The sequence below is a fragment of the Patiria miniata genome, unplaced genomic scaffold (assembly GCF_015706575.1).
Source record: "Patiria miniata isolate m_02_andy unplaced genomic scaffold, ASM1570657v1 HiC_scaffold_6, whole genome shotgun sequence".
Classification (NCBI taxonomy): domain Eukaryota; kingdom Metazoa; phylum Echinodermata; class Asteroidea; order Valvatida; family Asterinidae; genus Patiria; species Patiria miniata.
In genome coordinates, this window is record NW_024037073.1 from 15,687,991 (window position 1) to 15,700,963 (window position 12,973).

At 40.1% G+C, this 12,973-nt stretch overlaps 1 long non-coding RNA gene across 1 annotated transcript; it reads left to right on the forward strand.

The window, feature by feature from the left end:
* The first annotated feature begins 9,380 nt into the window (after positions 1-9,380).
* Positions 9,381-12,755, forward strand: LOC119743434. Its single transcript, XR_005273028.1, has 3 exons — positions 9,381-9,462; positions 11,121-11,282; positions 11,490-12,755. It is a non-coding gene; the product is annotated as an uncharacterized LOC119743434 (long non-coding RNA).
* Positions 12,756-12,973: the final 218 nt, after the last annotated feature.

A 12,973-nucleotide genomic window follows, 5' to 3' on the forward strand; every position in this document is an offset into this window, starting at 1 on the left:
GCGTGTATTAATTCTAATTTATAAGTTATGGTCCACGGGCGAACTTGGAAGGGGGGGGGGTGCAATTACGATGTGCGTAATTGGTACAAACATAAACAACGCCCCTAGAGCCACGTAGTCTTTAATTAAAGCGTCTGTATATAATTTATAGATGTACGTGTTTCAACAAAACTTGCAAACGGTTCTGTGATACTGATAGGCCAGTAGTGAAGCCCGTCTGTATAAGTCGGTATTTCGTCATCACGACTACCCTCTTGGCGTTATTTTCCTTTTATCATTCGCCCCCAGCGGATTAGCCAGGTTTTTTTTCATCGGAGGGCTGGGGGGGGGGGGCACCAGCATGTCATGAGGGGCACCAAGGGTGGACCCAACAACAACATTTCCCCCAAACTTTCAGGCCACCGCAAGAGCTTCTAATTCGAAAAGCGGGGTGACGCTAAAGGGCGCTCTGTCTTCGTATCAATGTATTCACATTTCATACAGCCGTGAGATTCAGGAAAGTCAAAATAGCTCAAACAAATACTTTAAAACGACGCTTCCTCGGCAAGCGGGATATGGCTGATTTGTTTTATGTGGGGGGGGGGGGACATGGGGGCACTGGGAATGGGATTTCTTTTTTTCGGGGGGGGGGGGGCACAGTGGACCCCACCAAGTACAGTAGAAGTCCGTCTGGATTTGAGGATATGCAAACCTTTGCCGTCATTATACCGGTTCACATCCTAGATATAATATTTTGGTGTTCCCTTGGGCTATGAAAGCAATGGGAAGCTGTAATGAAGCCTCAAAGAGTGAATTCTTGATCAGTACCGTGTGTCTGCTCTAGAGAATAACAAGCCATGCTTTGAGATAATGAGAACACATTCCCTACAAACAAAAGAAAATATCACGTTTATGGAAGCGATGTTAAAACTTTACTTGCAACGTGCTAAACCACAGTCATGGTAACGGACAAGAGCTGATTTAAGAGACTTCTACTTTCCCTGCTATATCTAGCAAAATAATTGTCAGGGGAATCGCGAACCGACACCACCGAGGCCTTGCGGAAAAAGCGAGGCCGAACCAAACTCGGGCTCTTGTTCTGAGCATGAGGGCAAGCAGTCGAATACGGCCCATGCAGGAGCTGGCTGGTGTGACCGGATTTTTTGTCCTCCGTACAAATCGTCCGGGGCCACATCATAATTTATAACCCAGGACTGATTGTCAGACTGGACAGGATATGCTTTCAAATTAAGGATTTTAACCCCCCCCCCCAGGTTACAAACACACGCACACACAAGTCTGATCTGATACACCGTGCCCTCTGGAGACATGCACACAATAGGGAACAAAATATTGTATACGTCTCCACGGGGCCATTTCTATAGATGAATACGTCTCCATACGGTTTTCACGAAACAGATACCAGTCGAATCTCGTTAGTACAAACTCTCTTAATACAACATTCTGGTTATAACAAACAAGCCTTAGTCCCGACTGTGCATTTATGTGCACAATGAATGGGACTGATGTTCCTCTTAATACAAAATACTGATATAACAAACAATTTGGCTAGGTCCGAACGAGTTTGTATTAACAAGACTCGACTGTATATGGATTTACTCAAAAATAAATTTCCAAGGTACGTTGCTCCGTCGCAAATGGTACTGAGTTTTAGTACAGGGATATTAATTCCAAATTTCAGCCAAGGAAATTAATTCTGGTTAAAATAAGAGCATTTTGAAACTGAACTTTCAAACTCGAAATCTTTAGTACACGAGAACAAAGAAATGTCTCCATAAGGATATAAGTATTTGCCTGCAACGGGGACCCCCTGTATATATCTCTTTTGTTTGTACTTCAAACTTTTTAGGAAGACCACCCATATGTTTTGTACACGAATCCAAATTGGGGACCTCTTGGAAATTCGGGACCCTATAGTCCTCTTTTGTTCAACGTCCCCTATTGAATGTAGGAACAAACTTTCACTCTATCAGGTCTGCATTTACCTGCAATAAGACCCCCTATTAATTGTGACTCTTTTGTTTGTACTTTTTAGGAAGACACCCCATATAGGTTTAGTACACGATCGTCAATTGTGGACCCTATTGTCCTCTATTGTTCAACCTATTGTTCCTACTGAATGCAGATACAAACTCACACGCACAGCACACATGTTTAATTACGTTATATACGAAGTGTGGGGATTCCTTTGTTTCCGTGTATGAAAAACCCTTGTGCAAAAAAACCTCATTTTACTCACACTGTGAACACTATTTCAACTCATTTTTTTGCCTTGATTCCTTTCAGTGTTTCTCTTCATTTTGCCACTGATAAACCTAGCCCACAAATGCCGCTAAGCCTGTTTTGCAGACAGAGGGAAACCATCGCTGCTACGTGGTTTATGTGGACCTCTTTTGTTCGGAAGGGAATGTAATGCTTGTACACCCATGTTTTATCCTCAGGACCTGCTTTTGTTCCCTTCTTTTGTTCCTATTGTTTGTACTTTTTCTCAACACGTCCCGTAAGGTTTGTACACAAAAACTCCAGAGGACTTGGCCCAAGTGTGTCTGTACCTTTCTTTTTAGGAAGACTTCCCGTATGTTTTGTGCACGATCGTCAATTGTGGACCTTCAGGAATTGTGGACGTTCAACGTCCCCTATCGAATACAAAAATACATACCCACACACACATTTGGTAAATACATACCATGCCCGTCTGTTGCGCAAGATTTTACAACGTATACTATGAATTATTGCCTCTTGTCTGCGTAGTTATGATCATAAAATTGATATAAATTGCATTCGAAATAATTTCCGCCAGCTGAAAGCTTATAGTAACTTTCACACTAGCAATTAAGGCGCGCTTGCGCTACACAGCTTATCATCATCTTTTATCGCGATTTTCTCCGGATTTATTAATAACATAGTCGCACATGGTATTGGCAACATGAACATTGTATAAGAAATTGAAACTAAGAGAATCGCATGAAAGTGCACTTTGGTTTTACACTGGCCCAATGTGAGACGATACGGTAGCGAATGCCAAAGATAGGATGAGGCTGCGGGGTCGGAGGTCAGAGGACGGTGATGTAGCGATGAGTTGGACGGTGGGTCGGACTCCAAGAATCTCAAAGTACGAAGAGCGGGATGTGGGCCCTTCCCAGCCGTGAATCGCGCCGCCTGCCCCCAGGAGGCTTCCAGAGGTGAAAGTGACGCCACCGACACGGCCACGGGTATAAGAGCAATGCCCCTTGCATGGCAAGAAAAATAGCAAATAATGTATAGGCCTATATTTTGTTTCGGTGGGAAACTAAAAAATAACACGAACATTAAAAGCTCACATCTTGATAATTTTTGTTTGTAACCTCAGAGGAGACCTTTTTTTTTGCCCATGGAAAGACAAAAAAGCCATGTTTAGATGAGCATGTTGCATAAACTCCAAAGCCATTAGGGATGCCGGCCTGTAAAAAGGCCCGGAACTGCCTTCGCCGGCCCAACCACAATTTTAATGTCCTCATATTTCTCCGGTATAAGAGCATTAGGAGGGCCATGAACTTGATAATTTGTTTAACAAAAATAATAGAAGAACTTGGAGGAAGCCGTGTAAAGGACTGCGAGCTCGTATTTCTGTGAAATTCGGAGGAATTAGGCCCTAAAAATGGCTCTATTGTGCCATGGAACATATAAGCGTCCATTTCCAAAATGGCGATGGGCTTGAGGGTTGCTTTAAACGATAATCAACTTTTGATGAAATTCTCTCCGAAAAGTCGCTTAACCTCCAAAAAAATTGAACAGAAAATGAAAGATGATGAAATAGGCTATAATTTTTTGTGTGTCTCAAACACCTTGGAGAGTTGTGAGTTTTTTTCCTAATTTTGGGAAGTGCGCGTAATAATCACTGAGGTCTGTGGCAGACTAGTCTGCAGTGGCAAGAGTCAAACGAACTGCGAACCGGCCTGTCAATCCAAAGGTGAGTACTGACCAATGAGATAACGACTTTGGGTCAGGTGCATGGGCATCACGAGGGGACCCCCCCCCCCCCGGACAAGCAAAACAAATAGATAAAAGAGAAGGGAAAAAAGGGGGGAAAAAGAGGTGCGAAGTCATATTTTTGTTAATTTAATGGGTTGGGAGCGGGCAAATGCCCCCCTCTAGAAAAAGGCCTGCTGACGCCCATGGTCAGGTGACTAAACAACTGTTGCTATAGGCGTGTCCGCCATTAACTCGGTCAAACTGGGTCACACGTAACCCTTCCGTTTAATTATGTTTTGGACCGATCTAGATGGTTAGCGGTTATAAAATTCCTTCTCCTTGGGGATATTTCAACAATAGGGCGACACCAATATGTCGCCCCGATAAGGCGTACGTGTCGCCCTAATGTAGACGAGATAAGCAAGATGTGTCGCCCGTTCACAGTGTTCGTTAGTTTAATCGCACACACTTGATACAACAATGCACATACAATGTGTATTGTATTATAATAAAGTCACCATGTATCATAAGATTTCAACACAAACAATTTGAGTTGTTTCAATTATAGTTCATGTACTAAAAGATGAATCATGTTCACACTTTTGTGATTCAAACCTTTGTTTAACATGTTCGTGCTACTTTGACCTATCACTTCCGGCGCGGTGTTACCGGAAGGTCAAAGTTAGGCGAATTAAATATGGAAAGAAGCGTCAATATTAGCGTAACATATCCTCATTGAATATGTACACATGTTCCGCCAACAGATGGCGCCCTCCATAACTATAACCTAGCATTTCGCTTCTCGAAAAGAGACGGTGTATATCATGTCAGAATAAAACACAGGAGTCGAGTCCGAAACCGTGTAGTGTTCAACCATTTATTCTTAGGAATACAGTCCAACACTCTTTACAATTAGAACAAACGGAATTTCCTCCGAACAGTTACCCTTGTCCAAAATGTGGACATTGTTGTGCGTCATCATCTACATGTACTAAATTTCAAGAGATTGAAGGACAAAAATTGACAGGCTACGGTAATCAACGACTTTTGAGCTGAATAGAGTACCCTGCTTATTAGCCCCATAAATGTGGCCAATTTACTGGACTACCTCCGTAAATAAAAGCCACACTTCCACCATGTACAAAAACATGTTGAACTTTGTCAAATTTTGATTTTCACAAGTTAGGCTTAGTTTGTTGTCATGTTTGCTTTAGAAGCATACTCACCCTCTTTATAGGCTAATCATAAAGTGCTGCCTTTTTTCAGATGTCTAATTTTCGTGAAACTACAAATTAAGCCTAAAAGTGAAAATCAAAATTTGACAAAGTTCCACATTTTTTGTACATGGTGGACGTGTGGCCTATGTTTACGGAGGTAGTCCAGTAAATTGGCCACATTTATGGGGCTACCTGCTAATATTGCCTTTGACATACTTGCAGGATTTCCAAAGAGTACTAATGAATAATTATAACCTACCAACTGAAGCATTTTTACTATAATAAAAACAATAATAATAAGACTTTCAGTGGGGGACGCTTAACACAAAACAAGTCATGATGACGTCATACATTCGAAAGGGCACCCCTAGCAATACCCAAGAGAGGATTCATGTTTAAGCTCTTACATGAGCTTCTTCATGTCACTTTGTGGTCGGTCTGTCTGTCCCCGGAAAATTGACCAAAATAAGGCCCATAAGTTTCCCACAAAATATAAGGACCAAATTTGTATTGTTAAAAAAAAAGCAAACTAATAAAATGTATAGTAACCAAAATTGTTTGTAGTAAGATATTATGAAAAGTTGGTAATTGGAGGCAAAATATGTGCATTGTTATTAAAGTCACGTGTACCACAAATCGCTATAAATCTAGTTTTTAGCTGTAAGTTTAAGTTCTAGTTTTTAGGTGCAAGTTTAAAGAATGTGCATGTGTGCCATCGGCGTCGCATTTGTTTGGCGTTGCACTTTTCAGCTCTGGCAGGGATCGTTTTGATCGATTTCATGCAAGACTTTCGTGCAAGCTAGACGGCCTAATTAAGCTTATTGTGCAGTCGCACTTGTTAAATTAAAAAAAAAAAATCCAAAATGTTGCTTGGACCCAATTCTGTGCATACGCTATGCCACGAAGAAGGTCAAGTCTGAGATCAAAGGGGGCGTTCTATTTTCCCAAATAGAACTCTCCAAGGGATCAGCGCTGAAGGCTATAGTTTTGGTCTAAATCACACTTATCCTTCAATTCTACATGTAATATCCTGGCCAATTTTTTGATTACGTTCGCCACTGATGCAACCGTACCTCAGTTTTATTCTCATATTTTAATGCAGACTTAGAATAGTGTATAACCATCATCTTCAGCTCAAACCAGAATTTTATTATGCCCATGCGAAGACAAAAAGCAATATAACATGTATTTTTAGATAACCATATGTTGCATAAACTCCAACGACTGTAGTGATGTCTATACTGATCTCCACCGATGCTGATTCTGTTTTTCCTAAATGCGCAGCCCCGGAAATGCTTGGACTGGCTTCATTTTGAGATCAATTTATCAATGTTATTAATAATAAAGCTAGAAGAACGATTCATTGTCACAGATGTTCTTCCTTTTAGCCATACCTTTCTTTTTCCTACTTTTTAAAACTTACCTTTTAGGGAAATGGTTAAAATCCAAAAGTTAACTTTACATGGAGTAGGCCTATTCCATTTTAGTTAACAATCCCCCTCTACTTTCTTGTTTGTCCATGGATCGTTCTTCAATTACTTTCACCTGTTACTTTCTTACATGTTTTTATATTCACTGACAGTTCTCCCTTTATTTGTGCCATGTTATTTTACTTATATACATGTATAGCTATGAACAAAATCAGCCATCTCGTTCAAACTTTGTAATCTGAGCATACCTTGAAAAATCTGTAGGCATCGCACTTTTCAGCTCTGGCAGGGATCGTTTTGATCGATTTCATGCAAGACTTTTATGCAAACTAGACGGCCTAATTAAGCTTATTGTGCAGTCGCACTTATTAAATTAAAACAAAAAAGATTCCAAAATGTTGCTTGGACCCAATTCTGTGCATACGCTATAGGCCACGAAGAAGATCAAGTCTGTGATCAATGGGGGCGTTCTATTTTCCCAAATAGAACTCTCCAAGGGATCAGCTATGAAGGCTATAGTTTTGTTCTAAATCACGCTTATCCTTCAATGCTGCATGTAATATCCTGGTCCATTTTCTGATTACGTTCGCCACTGATGCAACCGTACCTCAGTTTTATTCTCATATTTTAATGCAGACTTAGAATAGTGTATAACCATCATCTTCAGTTCAGAGCAGAATTTTATTATGCCCATGCAAAGACAAAAAGCAATAAAACATGTATTTTTAGATTACCATATGTTGCATAAACTCCAACGACTGCAGTGATGTCTATACTGATCTCCACCGATGCTGATTCTGTTTTCCCTAAATGCGCAGCCCCGGAAATGCTTGAACTGGCTTTATTTTGAGAACAATTTATCAATAAGGGAATAACAGTGTGAGGAGCCGGTCTTCACTGCGTGATGATGACCGGGTATGGGGGTGACCGCTGTTAATGGACGACCATTAACAGCGGTCACCCCCAAACCCGGTCATTATCACGCAGTGAAGACCGGCTCCTCACACTGTTATTCCCATTAGTAAATACCTTTTTAACGAAATAAACAGTTAAAATGCTCCAATTTTGTGACTTTCTTTCGGCGATATTTCCAGTCTTTTTTGTGTTCATGTTCATGGGCCATATTTTAACTTATGCGTGGTACCCTGTCTCTTCGATAAGCGTTGTTATATACACCACAGCCGGGCCCAGGCTGTGCTGGACATTGCTGGACAACGTCTTCATTGCGTACGCGTCCAACGTCCACAGGGTTTGGACTTCTGCTGCCGTAGCGAAACAAATTACAACAATGTTTTCATATTTTTACCTGATGGAGGAAGCTGAAATTTCATTTACACATTCCTTGTGTCCAGAAATACAAAAATGCTTGGTTTAGGAAAGGTAAATATGTCGTTGGGCGAAGTGTTTAAAGAAAATAAATCGTAGATCTACGCTTTCGTCGTTAACATCCTCAGTATACTGCACTGCTGTATGTACGATGTACAGTCGTTTTAAAAGTCCTTACGCGCGCGCGCGCACCCATAGCAACTGTGTTGCGTACGCGCGCGCCAGTCTCACGCGAAGGTGGTTGAGCGCATGTGCAGAGCTGTATTGTTACACTGTCGTATGACTGTTGTAAATTTGGCCAATCATTGCCTTCCATGGGGCTGGATCAATGCTGGTTCAGGGGCCTTTTTTTTCGCTTGTTCTTTGAAGCCGGTCATTATCACCGTTAATGCACGGCCACGTGTCTCGACCAATCAGAAACCATCAACTCTCCAAGGTATTTATTAATGTTATTTATAATCATGAGTATAAAGCTAACAAAACAATTCATTGTCACACATGTTCTTCCTTTTAGCCATACCTTTCTTTTTCCTACTTTTTAAAACTTACCTTTAGGGAAATGGTTAAAATCCAAAAGTTAACATGGAGCAGGCCTATTCCATTTTAGTTTTCCCCCTCTACGTTCTTGTTTGTCCATGGATCGTTCTTCAATTACTTTCACCTGTTACTAAATTCTTACATGTTCTTATATTCACTGACAGTTCTCCCTTTATTTGTGCCATGTTATTTTACTCATACATGTATAGCTGTGAACAAAACCAGCCATCTCGTTCAAACTTTGTAATCTGAGCATACCCTGATAAATCTGAAGAAAAATCTTCTTGGGGGGGGGGGGGGGTGGTGGTGGGTGATGGGATAGGCGAGTTGGGTTTTTGTTTTCCTTGTTTGCGTTTACGATGTGCATAATGTGTACAAGCACGAACAACGCCCCTGGAATCTCGTGGTATTGAATTTAAAAATCAGTGTTTCAACAAAACTGGCATTAGATGACGGTTATGTGACACTTGAACCCAGCTACAAAGACGTGTAGTCGGCGCTGTTGTGGCGCATTCGTTCAGTAGACATCAAGTTGAGAGCATCCAGTGCATTTCCGCCTCCTGACTTTGCTTTGGTTTTCAAGTCCATTTCAACCTGAAATGTAAGCTTTGGATAAACGTGGCCAGATATGATATGTCAGTAGCTTGGAAAGAAAAACGTCCTGGTTATTAAATTTGTTCAAAGGTTACGGTAATCTGTCATGGGATGTACCTTGGTGTGACTTTACATTGCATAAACGAGAGTGATGTACGTGTTATGTGTACTTTTACTGCTGCTTCTGAGCCGAATTAATCAGCGGGGGAAAAAGATATGACACACTTTTTTTTGTTTAAGGCTCGCATTGGTTTACAACTAACATGGCAATGCAACCACATCATTGAGAGTTTCTTACTGTCTGTCATTTTCTCCCTCACTTTCTAGATAAGCCAGAATGAAGGTTTACATGTGCCTGCTTCTCCTGATGGTCGTTGGATGTGCCTTGTGTTTCGCACAGACGGAGGGTAAGTTATTTGTTCCATTATCCTTCAACGGTTCCGACATAGAAGTCGTCTTATAACCAAATTAGTACAGCCCCTTAAGCCTATCGTATATGTTTAAAGTAAATATATTTTGATTCGATTTTCATTTTTCTTTGTTGTATAAAACAAGTAATACACTCAACCAAAACAGAAAGTCCTCCCTTAATATTTTTTTGTATAACTCAAAAACTACTGGGCACATCTTGCTCAAATTGCGACCGATCAGTACAGAAATCCATTTCCAGCCAAGTTTTTGGCCTAAAACAGTCGTAATTAATGTTCAAAATATGCAATTAATGACCAATGGTACCCCAAAAAAAGTTGCAATGTTGTATGCGTGCAAGGTGAGTTTGAACCACAACTTGCACGTATCATTTGTCATACATTGCATAAATCCGTACACATTATCTCTATTTTGGGCCAAATAAAGAGTGTGGCTGGATTGCTAAGGAATGTCTGTACTGATTAGTCGTTATTTGAGCGAGAGGTACTCAGTAGTTTTTGAGTTAGACAAAAAAAAAGTATTGGAAGGGGGGGGGGACTTTCTTTATTGGTTGAGTGTAGTTTCAGGATATAACGGCAATTTATCCTGGATGAACATGGACTTTAAAGTTCCCTTCAACATGTTATCCACACAAATACAGCCTGTCTCAAAAAAAAAATGGTACAATCGTAAACGATTTTTTTTTTCAATATCAAATCTCAACATAAGTAAGTCGTTTTGAGCAATCACATTAAAGAAAAAAGACCAGGCTTTCCAATACTATTTGTTTCATCTCATTTGCTTTGTCAATCAGAGATAACTCCAGTTTACTGCGGAACACAAAAATCGAGTTTGTGCCACAGTGGCGAAACAACTCTGCCCATGCATAAAATTGGCACAAAATCGATTTTTGTGTATCGCACTAAATTGATTATATCTCTGAATTGACAAAAGCAAATAGAACATTGGATCACTATTGGAAAGCCCAGTCTTTGTTCTTTAAAATTATGCCGAGTAAGAATAACTTATTTTGAAATTTCATATTTTTTTTCTGATTGTACCAGTTACATCCATGTCGTTATTTGAGCGAGAGTAGTTTTTGTGTCTGACAAAAAGTAAAAGTATTTTTCTGGACCCAAACCTGAAACTACCTTTCACCTTCTATAACTAATTGCCCTTCAAATAATACATTCAAATATACACTGAAATCGTTCATACTTAATTCTCAGAGTGCCTGATTTATTATATCGTTAAGTTGATTCAGCCGTTATTGGAATGTTGTTTATTGTCGTGTATATGCTTATACATATTTAGCTATTGTCATTATTTGTAAATTCTATAATTAGTGTTTTTTTGTCTTGTTTTGTCTTGTATTGTTGAGCACATCCTTCTCAGTGTGCTTGATTCATTACTACATTGAGCCGATTTAGCCGCTATTGAAATGTTGCTTATATATTGTCGTGTCTGCTTTGTTTAGCTGCTACACATTAAACTATTGTCATTATTTGTAAATTCTATAATAAGTGCTGTTTGTCTTGTATTGCTGGGCACATCCACCACAAGCTTCGACTTTTTGTGATGATACCTCCACAGAGTGAAAAAAAATGTTTTATTGAAGTGAATTAATTAATTGAATCCATGTTGGTTTATGTTTCAGCTTGCACATCTAATGCCCAATGTCCAGGACGCTACGGGGTATGTCTTCGTACATTGGGATATTGTTCTGAAGTGAACCCCCATGGCATAGCACCAAGAGCGTCGTAATTCAAGTTCAAAACACCAGAACTACTGACAACGGACATGAATGAATTACAACATGGTAAGTCCATCATTATCGATTTAGTGGTCTTTTCCCATCTTTTCTCAAGTAGATCTAGTGTTGCAAACCCTCATTTCTTTACGCCATTTAAATGCATACTTACAATCATTACAATTTTAGTGGCTAAACGGGTCCTCTGAAACGTTTCCATTGTTGTTTTTAAAAACAAAATAAAGTGTATTGTTTTCTTTTATTATCTCCATGCAGATCGACAAATGCTACCCGACTGCAAGGCTTTATTCGGATTAAGTAAAACATATTGGACATTAACTATGGTTTCTTAATTTCTGATAAGATTGTCTAATTGTTTGTTAACAATGCTGGGTCCGTGTTCCAGCCATTTTGTGTTCCATGGATTCCGTTACAGTACTGTTCACGACTGAAGGCTGCTCATGATTATGAATTTTAAGAGCGATATTGAAATCAAATGTCACACAAAAAGACTCTAAATCGATCCCCGATTACAGGCATATTTAACGATTGGCACATTTGAATTTTCCACAAAACGCATACAAATCAATTCTGAAAATACATTCTTCTCATTATTTTAATAACAAGAATTAAGAACTCGAGCACAGACATAATATTATTCCCACTGTGTTATCTTATTCCTGTCTGTAATGTTTGTTTTTTGGTGATTCTTGGGTTTGTTGGGGTATCGGTGGTGCATGGATATGATTAGTCCTGGTGATGGTTATAATACTCATTCTTCTCAAGCCCAGATAATGTGTTTCGTAGCATCCAGGCATCAGTGTTCCAAAGAATGGAGAAGGAAGGGAAAGGAAGAGGGAATAAGAACAAAGTGGAGATTGTAAATAATAAACACTGCTGCTCAAAACTCCGCGAAGCTAAAATCAGGTTCTGCAATCCATGGCAAAGATTGTACATTCTATCATGTCGGCACAAGCTGCCGCGGCGTGAAGTCGCTTCATGTACGGTGGTTAACAGCTACAGCTGTGCAAAACAAAAGCACGTGCTCGCTCGCAGCCAGTTACGAATTGAGCTGATTCTTATTAGTGACAACTCTAAATAACGAGGGCATATTTCGATAGAGTCGAGCTACAATTTTGATATTTGCGCCACAGAGCATCTGCAATCCACAAATTTCCCGGGGCTCTTTAAGTGTCCCCAGATCCTACAACTGCAGGGCTTCGCACATAAACAATTCCACTATTTAGGATTTAAAGAACCCAAACCCCTGCATTCTGGGATCAGGGAGCAGGCCTGAACAAGGTATTCGCAAAGTTACTGAGCATGTACATGCAGTTTTGCGACAATGAAATCAAAAACATTATAGCTGGGTTGAATTTTGTATTTTTGAGCAATTTTAAAAATTAGTTTCGAACGATTACAGTGCAAGCGCTCAATATAACAAATTAATCATTGCAAATTAATCATTGCATTTAAGTTGCAATTGTCCTCCGATGGAAAAGAAAGAAAATAAAACAAAAAGTTATGTGGTGATAGCCAAGTCTTCAGGAGTCGGACTTATGACCCTAACTCAATGAGCCCCTTACCGACTTCCAATATAGAACTCTTCTGGGACTCGGTACCCGGCCCACCACACCTCCTTCCCTGTCCATCCATGTAACTCGAAAGTCAGGCACCATAAAGGGAGGAAACGAGGTGGCACCCTAAGCCTTGCTACCGAGTCAGCAAAAGAACCCCGTACCTATACGCAGATGCCAACC